At 54.5% G+C, this 17,879-nt stretch overlaps 2 non-coding genes across 2 annotated transcripts; both read right to left on the bottom strand.

Annotated features, from left to right (window-relative positions):
- Window positions 1–3,387: 3,387 nt before the first annotated feature.
- On the bottom strand, window positions 3,388–3,460 carry TRNAK-CUU (transfer RNA lysine (anticodon CUU)). Its single transcript has one exon. It is a non-coding gene; the product is annotated as a tRNA-Lys (tRNA).
- Window positions 3,461–10,633: 7,173 nt separating this feature from the next.
- Window positions 10,634–10,706, bottom strand: TRNAK-CUU (transfer RNA lysine (anticodon CUU)). The gene has a single exon. It is a non-coding gene; the product is annotated as a tRNA-Lys (tRNA).
- Window positions 10,707–17,879: the final 7,173 nt, after the last annotated feature.

Genomic DNA, 17,879 nt, shown 5'->3' on the forward strand with positions numbered 1-17,879 from the left:
GCAGCTGACTGCAAAAAATCGGAACATCGAAGGATAAGTCCCAGACAGGAGCTGCCCCCACCTCATACTTGTGCTGCCCTGACAGTCCCAGGGGAGCCCTACAAACAGACATCAGGAAGCTGGACTGGTGAGTTTTCTTTCCCAGGGAAAACTGCCGATGTTTCCGCTCTCAGTCCTGTGGCCCTGAGCGGGCAGCTGACTGCAAAAACTCCGAATATCGAAGGATAAGTCCCAGTCCGGAGCCGCCCCCTCCTCATACTTGTGCTGCCCTGAAAGTCCCAGGGGAGTCCTACAAACTGACATCAGGATCCTGGACTGGTGAGTTTTCTTTCCCAGGGAAAAGAGCCGATGTTTGTGCTCCGGGTCCTGTGGCACTGAGCGGGTGGCTGACCTCAAAAAATCCTAATATCAAAGGATAAGTCCCAGACAGGAGCTGCCCTTACCTCATACTTGTGCTGCTCTGACAGTCCCAGGGGAGCCCTACAAACTGACATCAGGAACCTGGACTGGTGAGTTTTCTTTCCCAGGGAAAAGAGCCGATGTTTTCGCTCCAAGTCCTGTGGCCCTGAGCGGGCAGCTGACTGCAAAAAATCGGAACATCAAAGGATAAGTTCCAGACAGGAGCTGCCCTCACCTCATACTTGTGCTGCCCTGGCAGTCTCAGTCGAGCCCTACAAACTGACATCAGGAACATGGACTGGTGAGTTTTCTTTCCCAGGGAAAAGAGCCGATGTTTTCGCTCCAAGTCCTGTGGCCCTGAGCGGGCAGCTGACTGCAAAAAATCCGAACATCGAAGGATAAGTCCCAGACAGGAGCTGCCCTCACCTCATACTTGTGCGGCTCTAAGAGTCCGAGGGGAGCGCTACAAACTGAAATCAGGAACCTGGACTGGTGAGTATTCTTTCCCATGGAAAAGAGCCGATGTTTACGCTCCAAGTCCTGTGGCCCTGAGCGGGCAGCTGACTGCAAAAAATCGGAACATCGAAGGATAAGTCACAGACAGGAGCTGCCCCCACCTAATACTTGTGCTGCCCTGACAGTCCCAGGGGAGCCCTACAAACTGACATCAGCAACCTGGACTGGTGATTTTCTTTCCCAGGGAAAAGAGCCGATGTTTTCGCTCCAAGTCCTGTGGCCCTGAGCGGGCAGCTGACTGCAAAAAATCGGAACATCAAAGGATAAGTCCCAGACCGGAGCTGCCCCCACCTCATACTTGTGCCGCCCTGACAGTCCCAGGGGAGCCCTACAAACTGACATCAGGAACCTGGACTGGTGAGTTTACTTTCCTATGGAAAAGAGCCGATGTATACGCTCCGAGTCCTGCGGCCCTGAGCGGGCAGCTCGCTGCAAAAAATCCTAATAGCGAAGGATAAGTCCCAGACCGGAGCTGCCCCCAACTCATACTTGTGCTGTCCTGACAGTCCCAGGGGAGCCCTACAAACTGACATCAGGGACCTGGACTGGTGAGTTTACTTTCCCAGGGAAAAGAGCCGATTTTTGTGCCCAGGGTCCTGTGGCTCTGTGCGGGCAGCTGACTGCAAAAAATCGGAACATCGAAGGATAAGTTCCAGACAGGAGCTGCCCCCACCTCATACTTGTGCTGCCCTGACAGTCCCAGGGGAGCTCTACAAACTGACATCAGGAACCTGGACTGGTGAGTTTACTTTCCCAGGGAAAAGAGCCGATGTTTGCGCTCCGAGTCCTGCGGCCCTGAGCGGGCCGCTCGCTGCAAAAAATCCTAATAGCGAAGGATAAGTCCCAGACCGGAGCTGCCCCCAACTCATACTTGTGCTGTCCTGACAGTCCCAGGGGAGCCCTACAAACTGACATCAGGTACCTGGACTGGTGAGTTTACTTTCCCAGGGAAAAGAGCCGATGTTTTCGCTCCGAATCCTGTGGCCCTGAGCGGGCTGCTGACTGCAAAAAATTTGAACATCGAAGGATAAGTCCCAGACAGGAGCTGCACCCACCTCATACATGTGCGGCTCTTACAGTCCCTGGGGAGCGCTACAAACTGAAATCAGGAACCTGGACTGGTGAGTATTCTTTCCCATGGAAAAGAGCCAATGTTTACGATCCAAGTCCTGAGGCCCTGAGCGGGCAGCTGACTGCAAAATATCCAAACATCGAAGGATAAGTCCCAGACCGGAGCCGCCCCCACCTCATACTTGTGCTGCCCTGACTGTCCCAGGGGAGCCCTACAAACTGACATCAGGGACCTGGACTGGTGAGTTTACTTTCCCAGGGAAAAGAGCCGATTTTTGTGCCCAGGGTCCTGTGGCTCTGTGCGGGCAGCTGACTGCAAAAAATCGGAACATCGAAGGATAAGTCCCAGACAGGAGCTGCACCCACCTCATACTTGTGCGGCTCTTACAGTCCCTGGGGAGCGCTACAAACTGAAATCAGGAACCTGGACTGGTGAGTATTCTTTCCCATGGAAAAGAGCCAATGTTTACGATCCAAGTCCTGAGGCCCTGAGCGGGCAGCTGACTGCAAAATATCCAAACATCGAAGGATAAGTTCCAGACAGGAGCTGCCCCTGTAGAATTGTGTTATTATATGTTCTATTATGTATAAGGTCATTCCATGTATCCCCTCGCACTCTGTAAGTGACCTTCCGGGCTCTCCCATTTCCCGCCGCGGTCTGCCTTCCCGAGGAAATGCTTAGTCACTCTGTTTACGTCTCTCAGACCATCTGTCAGCCCCGCGGCAGGGTCGAAAGGCGACCGGGCACCCTTCCATCTGTCCATTTTCCATTGGACCCCTGCACCCCACTATCCCCAAGTCCCCCCGTGGCGTTATCTCATTGGCCGCCCCAGGTTTCCCCTCTCGAGTATTTATAGAACAGGTTGGGGACGCCCCGGTGCTTTTTCTCCCGCCTGGCCCCTGTTCGCTGCTGCTGCCCTGCCCGCCGCCTCTTCTCCCGCTGGATCCCTGCGTGCCGTTGCGGCTCTCTCTCTCGCCCGGCCCCTGACTGCTGCAGCCGAACCGCCGCCGCTGCCGCGGTCGGCGCGGCTCCCGCACGTGCCGGCTGCAGCGCCGCGGCTCTGCACACAGCCTCTCTTGGATCGCGGCCAGCCTCGGAGCGCGCCGCCCCGCCCCCGAATCGGCCAGGCGGCACGGACAAACTCGAACTTAGCACGCAGCAGCTTCTCGGTTTTTTCCTCCCCAACCAAGCCATAATAAACCGAGATATCGCCCGCGGGGGAAAAAGTGTCTCTCCTTTTATTCGCCTCGTGACTTGCCTCGCTCCCAGACCCACGCAGCACCGGCAGATACCCGCGAGGGTTCGCCGGAAAACACGGAAGTTGCCAGCGCTCCCCCCCCTCCTCACAGAGCTAGCTGGGACGAAAAGGGGGACAAGAGAGAGCGCTAAGGCAGTTGTGGCGCCCAACGTTGGGCTCGAACCCACGACCCTGAGATTAAGAGTCTCATGCTCTACCGACTGAGCTAGCCGGGCCCCGAAAAGCTCGTTGATTTACCTCGTGGACGTTACAACACCCTCGCAAGTCGCGGTTCCGTTTTAAGGAGCCAGGGCTTCCAGAGGGGTGGGGCCGGCACCTTTGGCTAGCACCGCCGAAGCTCGGCCCCCCCACGGCGAAAACTTCGCAGCTGGACTTTTCGTTTCGCCTTCGGACGTCGCCGGACCCGTGGTGAGTTACCGGGGTCCCCCTGGGCTGGGTACGCCTTGCTCCCGTTGGGGTGAGTTTCTCTTTCCCCCACAAGAGGGCGTAAGAGCCCACATTTTGTCTCCCGCTTCAGGGAGTTTGTAAGGGAGGGCTTCCCAGTCTCCGACAGGCGTCTTTTTTTTTCTTTTGATATTTTACCAGCCGCGAGGGTTGTGACACGCCTTAACATCGACATAATGGGTGCAAAAATGTCTGTGTCACAGGAGAGAATTTATGTTCAAACCCTAGGAATTTTAGTGGGGGGAGGGAAGAAATGTAAAAAATCAGACGTGAAGCGTTTTGCACGGTGGCTTCTGCAGTCTTTCCAGGACCTGTCGCAGGAAAATTTGTACCAAGTCCAATTCTGGGACCGAGTGGAAAAAGAAATTGCCCAAAAGGAGGATCAGTCCCTCTCAATTTTTATCCACCTCGCAATTCAATTGAAAAATATTGTTAGAGATAACTGCAAAGGGAAGCCAGAGCCACCGCAGGGCGAACGCTGCCTCCCAAGCCCCCCAAATCCCCCAAAAACCCTCTCCTATCCCTCTCTCCCTAGCCCGGGGATTCTCAGACAGGCATCCCGGCAAAACCAGCCGCAGGCAGATTCTGGCCTCTCTGTTAACCCCCAGGCTCCATTGCAGGACGATGCTGGCATCGCCCTGCACCCTTCCCCTCCCCAAACCTCCTCTCGTTGCAAAGTTGTGAGTTTTAAAACCCCAGATCCTTCCCCGGACCTTTTCCAAAATGACCCCCTTCCCTGCCCCAGGGCACAAGATGGAGGAGACCGCATGGCATCCCCCTCCCCCTCCCTGCATTCTTTGTCTCCTAACGACCCCCTTCGCCCTCCAGCCAACCCCTCCCACTCCCGAGACTTCTCCACCCACCCCTCCCCTCCACCCCCTTCTGGCACCTCCCCTAATGAATCATTCATCAGTCCTCCCTCCGACCCCGCCCCTGCGGGTGAGATAACACCAGCCACACCCCCTAGCCCTGGTCCTGCCTCCGCCCTCGGTTCCCACGACCCGCCCTCTGGTTCCCACGCCTCGGTTCCCGAGGGAGGGGGGGGGGGCGGAGGAGGAGGGAGGGGGGGAGGGGGGAAGCCGCGACCTGCCACAACCCCTGCTTGCCTTTTCTGCCGCACCAGTCACCTACACCCCGCGGCAGAGGGGCAGACCCTTGGCACAGTGGACCCCCATCCCACAGGCTGTAATTAGAAATGTTTGCAAAGCCCAAAAAGACTTTGGTCGGGAAAGTGAATACTTTCGGGGACTTTAAAAAGTCACACTTTCCTCCAACGAGTACGTCCCTGCTGACATGCGCGCTCTGTTTTTGTGCTTGCTTACTCAAGCTGAGTTTTTGGTATGGGAATCCGCATGGAGGCGGGAGGTACGGGATGCATTACCGCAACTTTGGGCAAAAGCCGAGACCTCCTCTGACACCGATGGAGGCATGTTAACCATTGACCACCTGTGCGGGATAGGGGATTGGGACGTGGCAACAACACAGGCTGAAAAGATTCCAAGGGGGGCATTGGCAGCAACTGCCAATGCGGCAGAAAAAGCATTTCTTAAGTTAAAACCCCGTGGTCCTGTTGTTAACTGTTTTTCTATTAAGCAGGAGACACAGGAATCTTTCGTTAGTTTCGTAGACAGGTTGTACAGGGCAGCTGAATCGCAGGTGCCAGAGGACGGATTGAGGCAGGGCATGGTGAAGCAGATCGCCCTGCAGAACGCCAATGAGGCCTGCCGACAGGCGATGCTGAGCCTGCCCCTCGACCCAGAGCCAACGCTCCAGGACATGCTGGACGTGTGCGCTCGAAGGGTCACCCTGCCTTCAAAAGACCCTCCGGGGACACCCCAAACGCCATCACGGAGAGTCTCCTTTGCCGAAGCCCACACGCCATCCGCGGCCCCAGCTCCTGCACGCCGCTTCACTGGGCCACCGCCCAAAGGCTACCATCCAGGACGGCCCTGCAACCTGTGCAATAAGAAAGGACACTTGGCATCTCACTGCCCTCTCAAAGAGGACTTCTTGCGTTTTAAAAACCAGCAGCAAGGGCAAGGTGCCTCCAACTCAGGGGGACATTCAAAAAACTGATTTCCCAGCGCAGTCCCTCCCTGCGTGAGGACACAAATTTGGTGGGAAACATAACATCAGGGGGCAGGAGGGACAACACATTAGCATACCCACCTGAGGACAATAACTATAATACCAAACACGACATTTCTGGAGTGCACAATAGGGGAACAAGAGCTGGTGAACCAGCCTGCGTGGGAGGAGTTGGGAATTTCATCTCACAGGCATGGCTTGGTCGGGACCCCGACCATCCCAGGCCCATCCTTAACACCCAGTCCAACTTCTCTCCATACAGGTTGGCCCTAACCGAACCCCTACTGCTCAGGGACAGCAATTGGCACTTTGTCACAGTGGACACACAAGACCCAGGGACCTGGAGAAAACTCCACAGTAAGTACATCGTCCTTGGGGACACAAAATACACGCCACTCGACATCACTATCGCACCCAATTTGACACCTGCAAACCCTAAACATCTGGTGCTGTGGCTGCACTGTGCTCACCCGCCAGTCTACCTTCCCAAAGGGCAAATCATCGCCCAAGCCATACCTGTATCTGGGGCCCCTGTCTACCCAGAAGACCTGTGGAGGAAATCCGCGAAGCAGATCTACGAGGTGTGTCAGGTCCAGGTGATTGGGAAGGATAGACCCAAAATTGAGTGTTACATGTGGAACGGCGGTGAGCACAAGTGGCTTAACGGCCTCTTGGACACAGGGGCAGACGTCACAGTCATTCCCTCACGGGATTGGCTGTCACCTTGGGAGTTGCAGGACGTGGCTGGACACATTCAAGGTGTCGGAGGGGCACAATTGGCAAAACAGTCAAAAAACATCATCAAATTTGAGGGGCCAAACAGACAGACAGCTTACCTGCGTCCGTTTGTTCTGGATTACACGGAGCCCCTGTGGGGAAGGGACCTGATGGCCCAGTGGGGGGTCTCATTGACCATTCCTACCCCCCAGGTTTTTCGGGCAGCGGTCACTGAGGAGCGTCCTACCCAAAAGTTAAATTGGCTCTCTGATGTTCCAATCTGGGTAGAGCAGTGGCCGCTCAATAAACAAAAATTAAAAGCGCTCCAAGAACTCGTGGCAGAACAACTTGCCAAGGGACATATCCAAGAAACAACATCTCCTTGGAATTCCCCCGTCTTTGTCCTGAAAAAACCAGGCAAAGACGAATGGCGGTTGCTCCACGACCTTCGTGCCATCAACAATGTGATCGAAAATATGGGTCCACTCCAACCAGGGATGCCGTCCCCCACAATGTTACCCAAAGATTGGGAATTGGCTGTGATTGACATCAAAAATTGCTTCTTTCATATCCCACTCCACCCAGACGATGCACCACGTTTTGCCTTCTCGGTTCCCTCCCTTAACCGAGAAGCCCCAATGGAACGGTACCATTGGCGAGTATTGCCACAGGGCCTCAAATGCTCGCCCACCATCTGCCAGCGGTACGTAGCTTCATTGCTGACCCCAGTCCGTACAGCCACCGAGGGCGTGATCATCCAGCATTATATGGATGATATCCTGATTTGTGCTCCCAATGACGATCTCCTTACACACGCGCTTGACCTGACAACCGATGCGTTGGTTGCTGCAGGGTTCGAGCTGCGAGAAGATAAGATTCAAAAGATGCCACCCTGGAAGTACCTGGGCTTGGAAATTACCAAGCGGACTATTACTCCGCAAAAATTGGCCATCAAAACTAAAATTCGGACCCTAGCAGACGTCCAGCAGCTGTGCGGTTCTTTGAACTGGGTGAGGCCATGGCTAGGCATTACAAACAGAGACCTAGCCCCTCTTTTCGATTTATTGAAAGGGGGGGAGGAGCCGAGTTCTCCCAGGGAACTGACCCCAGAGGCCCAAGCAGCTTTGATTAGGGTCCAGGAGACAATGTCTGCCAGACAGGCCCACCGGTATGATCCGGACCTGCCTTTTAAATTCATCATATTGGGCAGGCTGCCACACCTCCATGGTGTGATATTTCAATGGACAGACACCCCAAGGAAGGGCAAGGACCAAGACCGAAGGGACCCACTCTCCATCATAGAATGGGTCTTCCTAAGTCACCATCGGTCCAAGAGAATGACAAGGCCACAGGAGTTAGTAGCGGAACTGATCCGCAAAGCAAGAGCTCGGATCAGAGAGTTAGCTGGATGTGACTTTGAATGCATTCACATTCCCATCAAATTGGAATCAGGCCAATTCACCAAGGCCATGCTAGAACATCTGTTACAGGAAAATGAATCCCTGCAGTTCTCTCTAGACAGCTACACAGGCAAAATTTCAGTTTTGAGACCAGCCCACAAAATTTTTGAATCAGAAATTCAATTCGCATTGTCCATCAAACAAATTCAGAGCAAAAAGCCACTCAAGGCCTTGACAGTTTTTACAGACGCGTCCGGGAGTTCCCACAAGTCTGTAATAACTTGGAAAGACCCCCAGACGCAGCAGTGGGAGACAGACATTGTGGAGGTGGAAGGCTCCCCTCAAATAGCTGAGTTGGCTGCCGTTGTCAGGGCCTTTGAGCGATTCTCTGAACCTTTTAATTTGGTAACTGATTCAGCATATGTAGCTGGTGTAGTGTCTAGAGCGCAGGATGCTGTCCTGCAGGGTGTGTCCAACGAAGCCCTGCACAAGTTGCTCTCGAAACTGATTAAGCTAGTCTCCCACCGAGAGCAACCCTTTTATGTGATGCATATCAGGTCACATACCAACTTGCCAGGGTTTTTGGCAGAGGGTAATCGGCGTGCCGATTCTCTCGCTGCCGCCCCGGCTCAGGTAGCTCCGCTCCTAGATAAGTTCCAGCAGGCTAAGATCAGCCACCAGTTTTACCACCAGAATGCGCACGGGCTGGTCCGGCAGTTCCACCTCACTCGGGACCAAGCCAGAGCCATTGTGGCCACCTGCCCGTCCTGTAAGTCGCTCCCCCTACCATCGGTGAGCTCAGGGGCAAACCCTAGGGGTCTGAAGTCCTGCGAGGTATGGCAGATGGACGTTACTCACATCCATTCCTTTGGGAGGATGAAGTACGTCCATGTCTCCGTGGACACTTTCTCTGGGGCAGTCTTTGCTTCTGCCCACGCAGGGGAGAAGGCCAAAGACATTGAAAAGCATCTGATACAGGCCTTCGCTATGCTGGGCGTCCCTAAATTGATAAAAACAGATAATGCCCCCGGGTACACATCCAAGGGATTTGTCAGCTTCCTGCAGCAATGGGGAATAGAGCACAAAACTGGCATCGCATATTCCCCGACAGGTCAAGCAGTGGTGGAACGGACTCATCAGAGTCTCAAACGCATGCTGAAACAGCAAACACCAACTATGAAGGTGGAGTCCCCCCAAGTACGGCTCGCGCGTGCCCTCTTTACACTTAATTTCCTAAATTGTTCTTTTGAAAATCTCAACCCACCAGTCACCAGGCACTTTAACAACCACGAGCTGAGCAAGGTTAGGGAAAAACCACCAGTGATCATCAAAAATCCAGAGACTTGGCAGCCGGAAGGGCCCCATGAGTTAGTTACCTGGGGACGGGGATACGCTTGCGTGTCCACGCCCTCAGGACTGAGATGGGTCCCGTCCAAATTTGTCCGGCCATATGTCCCCAAACACCAGACTGATAAGAAAAAGGATCCTCAGGTGAAGCATGCAGCCCTCCGCAGACGGAGAAAGTCTCCCCCCATCCTTTTTGACTCGGCACCTTCTCTTTCAGAGCCTTCCCTTTCACCATACAGTTCCCTGGACTCACCTTTCCCTTTTGATTTAAACCTCCCCTCCCCAGAATGCTGAATTATGTTGCTGTTAACATTCATTGTACTTATTATGAGTTTTAGTAATGTTTAAAGGTTTAAAGGTCATCAATTCCACCGCGCACATCGACCACGCAGTCTTCACCGCCCCATCAGAGCTGACATCTGCTCAACACAGACAGCCAGAGAAGAACCGAGCAGACATTAGGTTCAACGATGGGAAAAAGGACTGTAAAACCTCCCATTTAAGTTATTTTCCGTTCTTTTCTTTTGAAAAACAGAAGAGGGAGTTGTGGAATTGTGTTATTATATGTTCTATTATGTATAAGGTCATTCCATGTATCCCCTCGCACTCTGTAAGTGACCTTCCGGGCTCTCCCATTTCCCCCCGCGGTCTGCCTTCCCGAGGAAGTGCTTAGTCACTCTGTTTACGTCTCTCAGACCATCTGTCAGCCACGCGGCAGGGTCGAAAGGCGACCGGGCACCCTTCCATCTGTCCATTTTCCATTGGACCCCTGCACCCCACTATCCCCAAGTCCCCCCGTGGCGTTATCTCATTGGCCGCCCCGGGTTTCCCCTCTCGAGTATTTATAGAACGGGTTGGGGACGCCCCGGTGCTTTTTCTCCCGCCTGGCCCCTGTTCGCTGCTGCTGCCCTGCCCGCCGCCTCTTCTCCCGCTGGATCCCTGCGTGCCGTTGCGGCTCTCTCTCTCGCCCGGCCCCTGACTGCTGCAGCCGAACCGCCGCCGCTGCCGCGGTCGGCGCGGCTCCCGCACGTGCCGGCTGCAGCGCCGCGGCTCTGCACACAGCCTCTCTTGGATCGCGGCCAGCCTCGGAGCGCGCCGCCCCGCCCCCGAATCGGCCAGGCGGCACGGACAAACTCGAACTTAGCACGCAGCAGCTTCTCGGTTTTTTCCTCCCCAACCAAGCCATAATAAACCGAGATATCGCCCGCGGGGGAAAAAGTGTCTCTCCTTTTATTCGCCTCGTGACTTGCCTCGCTCCCAGACCCACGCAGCACCGGCAGATACCCGCGAGGGTTCGCCGGAAAACACGGAAGTTGCCAGCGCTCCCCCCCCTCCTCACAGAGCTAGCTGGGACGAAAAGGGGGACAAGAGAGAGCGCTAAGGCAGTTGTGGCGCCCAACGTTGGGCTCGAACCCACGACCCTGAGATTAAGAGTCTCATGCTCTACCGACTGAGCTAGCCGGGCCCCGAAAAGCTCGTTGATTTACCTCGTGGACGTTACAACACCCTCGCAAGTCGCGGTTCCGTTTTAAGGAGCCAGGGCTTCCAGAGGGGTGGGGCCGGCACCTTTGGCTAGCACCGCCGAAGCTCGGCCCCCCCACGGCGAAAACTTCGCAGCTGGACTTTTCGTTTCGCCTTCGGACGTCGCCGGACCCGTGGTGAGTTACCGGGGTCCCCCTGGGCTGGGTACGCCTTGCTCCCGTTGGGGTGAGTTTCTCTTTCCCCCACAAGAGGGCGTAAGAGCCCACATTTTGTCTCCCGCTTCAGGGAGTTTGTAAGGGAGGGCTTCCCAGTCTCCGACAGGCGTCTTTTTTTTCTTTTGATATTTTACCAGCCGCGAGGGTTGTGACACGCCTTAACATCGACATAATGGGTGCAAAAATGTCTGTGTCACAGGAGAGAATTTATGTTCAAACCCTAGGAATTTTAGTGGGGGGAGGGAAGAAATGTAAAAAATCAGACGTGAAGCGTTTTGCACGGTGGCTTCTGCAGTCTTTCCAGGACCTGTCGCAGGAAAATTTGTACCAAGTCCAATTCTGGGACCGAGTGGAAAAAGAAATTGCCCAAAAGGAGGATCAGTCCCTCTCAATTTTTATCCACCTCGCAATTCAATTGAAAAATATTGTTAGAGATAACTGCAAAGGGAAGCCAGAGCCACCGCAGGGCGAACGCTGCCTCCCAAGCCCCCCAAATCCCCCAAAAACCCTCTCCTATCCCTCTCTCCCTAGCCCGGGGATTCTCAGACAGGCATCCCGGCAAAACCAGCCGCAGGCAGATTCTGGCCTCTCTGTTAACCCCCAGGCTCCATTGCAGGACGATGCTGGCATCGCCCTGCACCCTTCCCCTCCCCAAACCTCCTCTCGTTGCAAAGTTGTGAGTTTTAAAACCCCAGATCCTTCCCCGGACCTTTTCCAAAATGACCCCCTTCCCTGCCCCAGGGCACAAGATGGAGGAGACCGCATGGCATCCCCCTCCCCCTCCCTGCATTCTTTGTCTCCTAACGACCCCCTTCGCCCTCCAGCCAACCCCTCCCACTCCCGAGACTTCTCCACCCACCCCTCCCCTCCACCCCCTTCTGGCACCTCCCCTAATGAATCATTCATCAGTCCTCCCTCCGACCCCGCCCCTGCGGGTGAGATAACACCAGCCACACCCCCTAGCCCTGGTCCTGCCTCCGCCCTCGGTTCCCACGACCCGCCCTCTGGTTCCCACGCCTCGGTTCCCGAGGGAGGGGGGGGGGGGCGGAGGAGGAGGGAGGGGGGGAGGGGGGAAGCCGCGACCTGCCACAACCCCTGCTTGCCTTTTCTGCCGCACCAGTCACCTACACCCCGCGGCAGAGGGGCAGACCCTTGGCACAGTGGACCCCCATCCCACAGGCTGTAATTAGAAATGTTTGCAAAGCCCAAAAAGACTTTGGTCGGGAAAGTGAATACTTTCGGGGACTTTAAAAAGTCACACTTTCCTCCAACGAGTACGTCCCTGCTGACATGCGCGCTCTGTTTTTGTGCTTGCTTACTCAAGCTGAGTTTTTGGTATGGGAATCCGCATGGAGGCGGGAGGTACGGGATGCATTACCGCAACTTTGGGCAAAAGCCGAGACCTCCTCTGACACCGATGGAGGCATGTTAACCATTGACCACCTGTGCGGGATAGGGGATTGGGACGTGGCAACAACACAGGCTGAAAAGATTCCAAGGGGGGCATTGGCAGCAACTGCCAATGCGGCAGAAAAAGCATTTCTTAAGTTAAAACCCCGTGGTCCTGTTGTTAACTGTTTTTCTATTAAGCAGGAGACACAGGAATCTTTCGTTAGTTTCGTAGACAGGTTGTACAGGGCAGCTGAATCGCAGGTGCCAGAGGACGGATTGAGGCAGGGCATGGTGAAGCAGATCGCCCTGCAGAACGCCAATGAGGCCTGCCGACAGGCGATGCTGAGCCTGCCCCTCGACCCAGAGCCAACGCTCCAGGACATGCTGGACGTGTGCGCTCGAAGGGTCACCCTGCCTTCAAAAGACCCTCCGGGGACACCCCAAACGCCATCACGGAGAGTCTCCTTTGCCGAAGCCCACACGCCATCCGCGGCCCCAGCTCCTGCACGCCGCTTCACTGGGCCACCGCCCAAAGGCTACCATCCAGGACGGCCCTGCAACCTGTGCAATAAGAAAGGACACTTGGCATCTCACTGCCCTCTCAAAGAGGACTTCTTGCGTTTTAAAAACCAGCAGCAAGGGCAAGGTGCCTCCAACTCAGGGGGACATTCAAAAAACTGATTTCCCAGCGCAGTCCCTCCCTGCGTGAGGACACAAATTTGGTGGGAAACATAACATCAGGGGGCAGGAGGGACAACACATTAGCATACCCACCTGAGGACAATAACTATAATACCAAACACGACATTTCTGGAGTGCACAATAGGGGAACAAGAGCTGGTGAACCAGCCTGCGTGGGAGGAGTTGGGAATTTCATCTCACAGGCATGGCTTGGTCGGGACCCCGACCATCCCAGGCCCATCCTTAACACCCAGTCCAACTTCTCTCCATACAGGTTGGCCCTAACCGAACCCCTACTGCTCAGGGACAGCAATTGGCACTTTGTCACAGTGGACACACAAGACCCAGGGACCTGGAGAAAACTCCACAGTAAGTACATCGTCCTTGGGGACACAAAATACACGCCACTCGACATCACTATCGCACCCAATTTGACACCTGCAAACCCTAAACATCTGGTGCTGTGGCTGCACTGTGCTCACCCGCCAGTCTACCTTCCCAAAGGGCAAATCATCGCCCAAGCCATACCTGTATCTGGGGCCCCTGTCTACCCAGAAGACCTGTGGAGGAAATCCGCGAAGCAGATCTACGAGGTGTGTCAGGTCCAGGTGATTGGGAAGGATAGACCCAAAATTGAGTGTTACATGTGGAACGGCGGTGAGCACAAGTGGCTTAACGGCCTCTTGGACACAGGGGCAGACGTCACAGTCATTCCCTCACGGGATTGGCTGTCACCTTGGGAGTTGCAGGACGTGGCTGGACACATTCAAGGTGTCGGAGGGGCACAATTGGCAAAACAGTCAAAAAACATCATCAAATTTGAGGGGCCAAACAGACAGACAGCTTACCTGCGTCCGTTTGTTCTGGATTACACGGAGCCCCTGTGGGGAAGGGACCTGATGGCCCAGTGGGGGGTCTCATTGACCATTCCTACCCCCCAGGTTTTTCGGGCAGCGGTCACTGAGGAGCGTCCTACCCAAAAGTTAAATTGGCTCTCTGATGTTCCAATCTGGGTAGAGCAGTGGCCGCTCAATAAACAAAAATTAAAAGCGCTCCAAGAACTCGTGGCAGAACAACTTGCCAAGGGACATATCCAAGAAACAACATCTCCTTGGAATTCCCCCGTCTTTGTCCTGAAAAAACCAGGCAAAGACGAATGGCGGTTGCTCCACGACCTTCGTGCCATCAACAATGTGATCGAAAATATGGGTCCACTCCAACCAGGGATGCCGTCCCCCACAATGTTACCCAAAGATTGGGAATTGGCTGTGATTGACATCAAAAATTGCTTCTTTCATATCCCACTCCACCCAGACGATGCACCACGTTTTGCCTTCTCGGTTCCCTCCCTTAACCGAGAAGCCCCAATGGAACGGTACCATTGGCGAGTATTGCCACAGGGCCTCAAATGCTCGCCCACCATCTGCCAGCGGTACGTAGCTTCATTGCTGACCCCAGTCCGTACAGCCACCGAGGGCGTGATCATCCAGCATTATATGGATGATATCCTGATTTGTGCTCCCAATGACGATCTCCTTACACACGCGCTTGACCTGACAACCGATGCGTTGGTTGCTGCAGGGTTCGAGCTGCGAGAAGATAAGATTCAAAAGATGCCACCCTGGAAGTACCTGGGCTTGGAAATTACCAAGCGGACTATTACTCCGCAAAAATTGGCCATCAAAACTAAAATTCGGACCCTAGCAGACGTCCAGCAGCTGTGCGGTTCTTTGAACTGGGTGAGGCCATGGCTAGGCATTACAAACAGAGACCTAGCCCCTCTTTTCGATTTATTGAAAGGGGGGGAGGAGCCGAGTTCTCCCAGGGAACTGACCCCAGAGGCCCAAGCAGCTTTGATTAGGGTCCAGGAGACAATGTCTGCCAGACAGGCCCACCGGTATGATCCGGACCTGCCTTTTAAATTCATCATATTGGGCAGGCTGCCACACCTCCATGGTGTGATATTTCAATGGACAGACACCCCAAGGAAGGGCAAGGACCAAGACCGAAGGGACCCACTCTCCATCATAGAATGGGTCTTCCTAAGTCACCATCGGTCCAAGAGAATGACAAGGCCACAGGAGTTAGTAGCGGAACTGATCCGCAAAGCAAGAGCTCGGATCAGAGAGTTAGCTGGATGTGACTTTGAATGCATTCACATTCCCATCAAATTGGAATCAGGCCAATTCACCAAGGCCATGCTAGAACATCTGTTACAGGAAAATGAATCCCTGCAGTTCTCTCTAGACAGCTACACAGGCAAAATTTCAGTTTTGAGACCAGCCCACAAAATTTTTGAATCAGAAATTCAATTCGCATTGTCCATCAAACAAATTCAGAGCAAAAAGCCACTCAAGGCCTTGACAGTTTTTACAGACGCGTCCGGGAGTTCCCACAAGTCTGTAATAACTTGGAAAGACCCCCAGACGCAGCAGTGGGAGACAGACATTGTGGAGGTGGAAGGCTCCCCTCAAATAGCTGAGTTGGCTGCCGTTGTCAGGGCCTTTGAGCGATTCTCTGAACCTTTTAATTTGGTAACTGATTCAGCATATGTAGCTGGTGTAGTGTCTAGAGCGCAGGATGCTGTCCTGCAGGGTGTGTCCAACGAAGCCCTGCACAAGTTGCTCTCGAAACTGATTAAGCTAGTCTCCCACCGAGAGCAACCCTTTTATGTGATGCATATCAGGTCACATACCAACTTGCCAGGGTTTTTGGCAGAGGGTAATCGGCGTGCCGATTCTCTCGCTGCCGCCCCGGCTCAGGTAGCTCCGCTCCTAGATAAGTTCCAGCAGGCTAAGATCAGCCACCAGTTTTACCACCAGAATGCGCACGGGCTGGTCCGGCAGTTCCACCTCACTCGGGACCAAGCCAGAGCCATTGTGGCCACCTGCCCGTCCTGTAAGTCGCTCCCCCTACCATCGGTGAGCTCAGGGGCAAACCCTAGGGGTCTGAAGTCCTGCGAGGTATGGCAGATGGACGTTACTCACATCCATTCCTTTGGGAGGATGAAGTACGTCCATGTCTCCGTGGACACTTTCTCTGGGGCAGTCTTTGCTTCTGCCCACGCAGGGGAGAAGGCCAAAGACATTGAAAAGCATCTGATACAGGCCTTCGCTATGCTGGGCGTCCCTAAATTGATAAAAACAGATAATGCCCCCGGGTACACATCCAAGGGATTTGTCAGCTTCCTGCAGCAATGGGGAATAGAGCACAAAACTGGCATCGCATATTCCCCGACAGGTCAAGCAGTGGTGGAACGGACTCATCAGAGTCTCAAACGCATGCTGAAACAGCAAACACCAACTATGAAGGTGGAGTCCCCCCAAGTACGGCTCGCGCGTGCCCTCTTTACACTTAATTTCCTAAATTGTTCTTTTGAAAATCTCAACCCACCAGTCACCAGGCACTTTAACAACCACGAGCTGAGCAAGGTTAGGGAAAAACCACCAGTGATCATCAAAAATCCAGAGACTTGGCAGCCGGAAGGGCCCCATGAGTTAGTTACCTGGGGACGGGGATACGCTTGCGTGTCCACGCCCTCAGGACTGAGATGGGTCCCGTCCAAATTTGTCCGGCCATATGTCCCCAAACACCAGACTGATAAGAAAAAGGATCCTCAGGTGAAGCATGCAGCCCTCCGCAGACGGAGAAAGTCTCCCCCCATCCTTTTTGACTCGGCACCTTCTCTTTCAGAGCCTTCCCTTTCACCATACAGTTCCCTGGACTCACCTTTCCCTTTTGATTTAAACCTCCCCTCCCCAGAATGCTGAATTATGTTGCTGTTAACATTCATTGTACTTATTATGAGTTTTAGTAATGTTTAAAGGTTTAAAGGTCATCAATTCCACCGCGCACATCGACCACGCAGTCTTCACCGCCCCATCAGAGCTGACATCTGCTCAACACAGACAGCCAGAGAAGAACCGAGCAGACATTAGGTTCAACGATGGGAAAAAGGACTGTAAAACCTCCCATTTAAGTTATTTTCCGTTCTTTTCTTTTGAAAAACAGAAGAGGGAGTTGTGGAATTGTGTTATTATATGTTCTATTATGTATAAGGTCATTCCATGTATCCCCTCGCACTCTGTAAGTGACCTTCCGGGCTCTCCCATTTCCCCCCGCGGTCTGCCTTCCCGAGGAAGTGCTTAGTCACTCTGTTTACGTCTCTCAGACCATCTGTCAGCCACGCGGCAGGGTCGAAAGGCGACCGGGCACCCTTCCATCTGTCCATTTTCCATTGGACCCCTGCACCCCACTATCCCCAAGTCCCCCCGTGGCGTTATCTCATTGGCCGCCCCGGGTTTCCCCTCTCGAGTATTTATAGAACGGGTTGGGGACGCCCCGGTGCTTTTTCTCCCGCCTGGCCCCTGTTCGCTGCTGCTGCCCTGCCCGCCGCCTCTTCTCCCGCTGGATCCCTGCGTGCCGTTGCGGCTCTCTCTCTCGCCCGGCCCCTGACTGCTGCAGCCGAACCGCCGCCGCTGCCGCGGTCGGCGCGGCTCCCGCACGTGCCGGCTGCAGCGCCGCGGCTCTGCACACAGCCTCTCTTGGATCGCGGCCAGCCTCGGAGCGCGCCGCCCCGCCCCCGAATCGGCCAGGCGGCACGGACAAACTCGAACTTAGCACGCAGCAGCTTCTCGGTTTTTTCCTCCCCAACCAAGCCATAATAAACCGAGATATCGCCCGCGGGGGAAAAAGTGTCTCTCCTTTTATTCGCCTCGTGACTTGCCTCGCTCCCAGACCCACGCAGCACCGGCAGATACCCGCGAGGGTTCGCCGGAAAACACGGAAGTTGCCAGCGCTCCCCCCCCTCCTCACAGAGCTAGCTGGGACGAAAAGGGGGACAAGAGAGAGCGCTAAGGCAGTTGTGG

Source organism: Taeniopygia guttata, chromosome W, assembly GCF_048771995.1.
Source record: "Taeniopygia guttata chromosome W, bTaeGut7.mat, whole genome shotgun sequence".
Lineage (NCBI taxonomy): Eukaryota > Metazoa > Chordata > Aves > Passeriformes > Estrildidae > Taeniopygia > Taeniopygia guttata.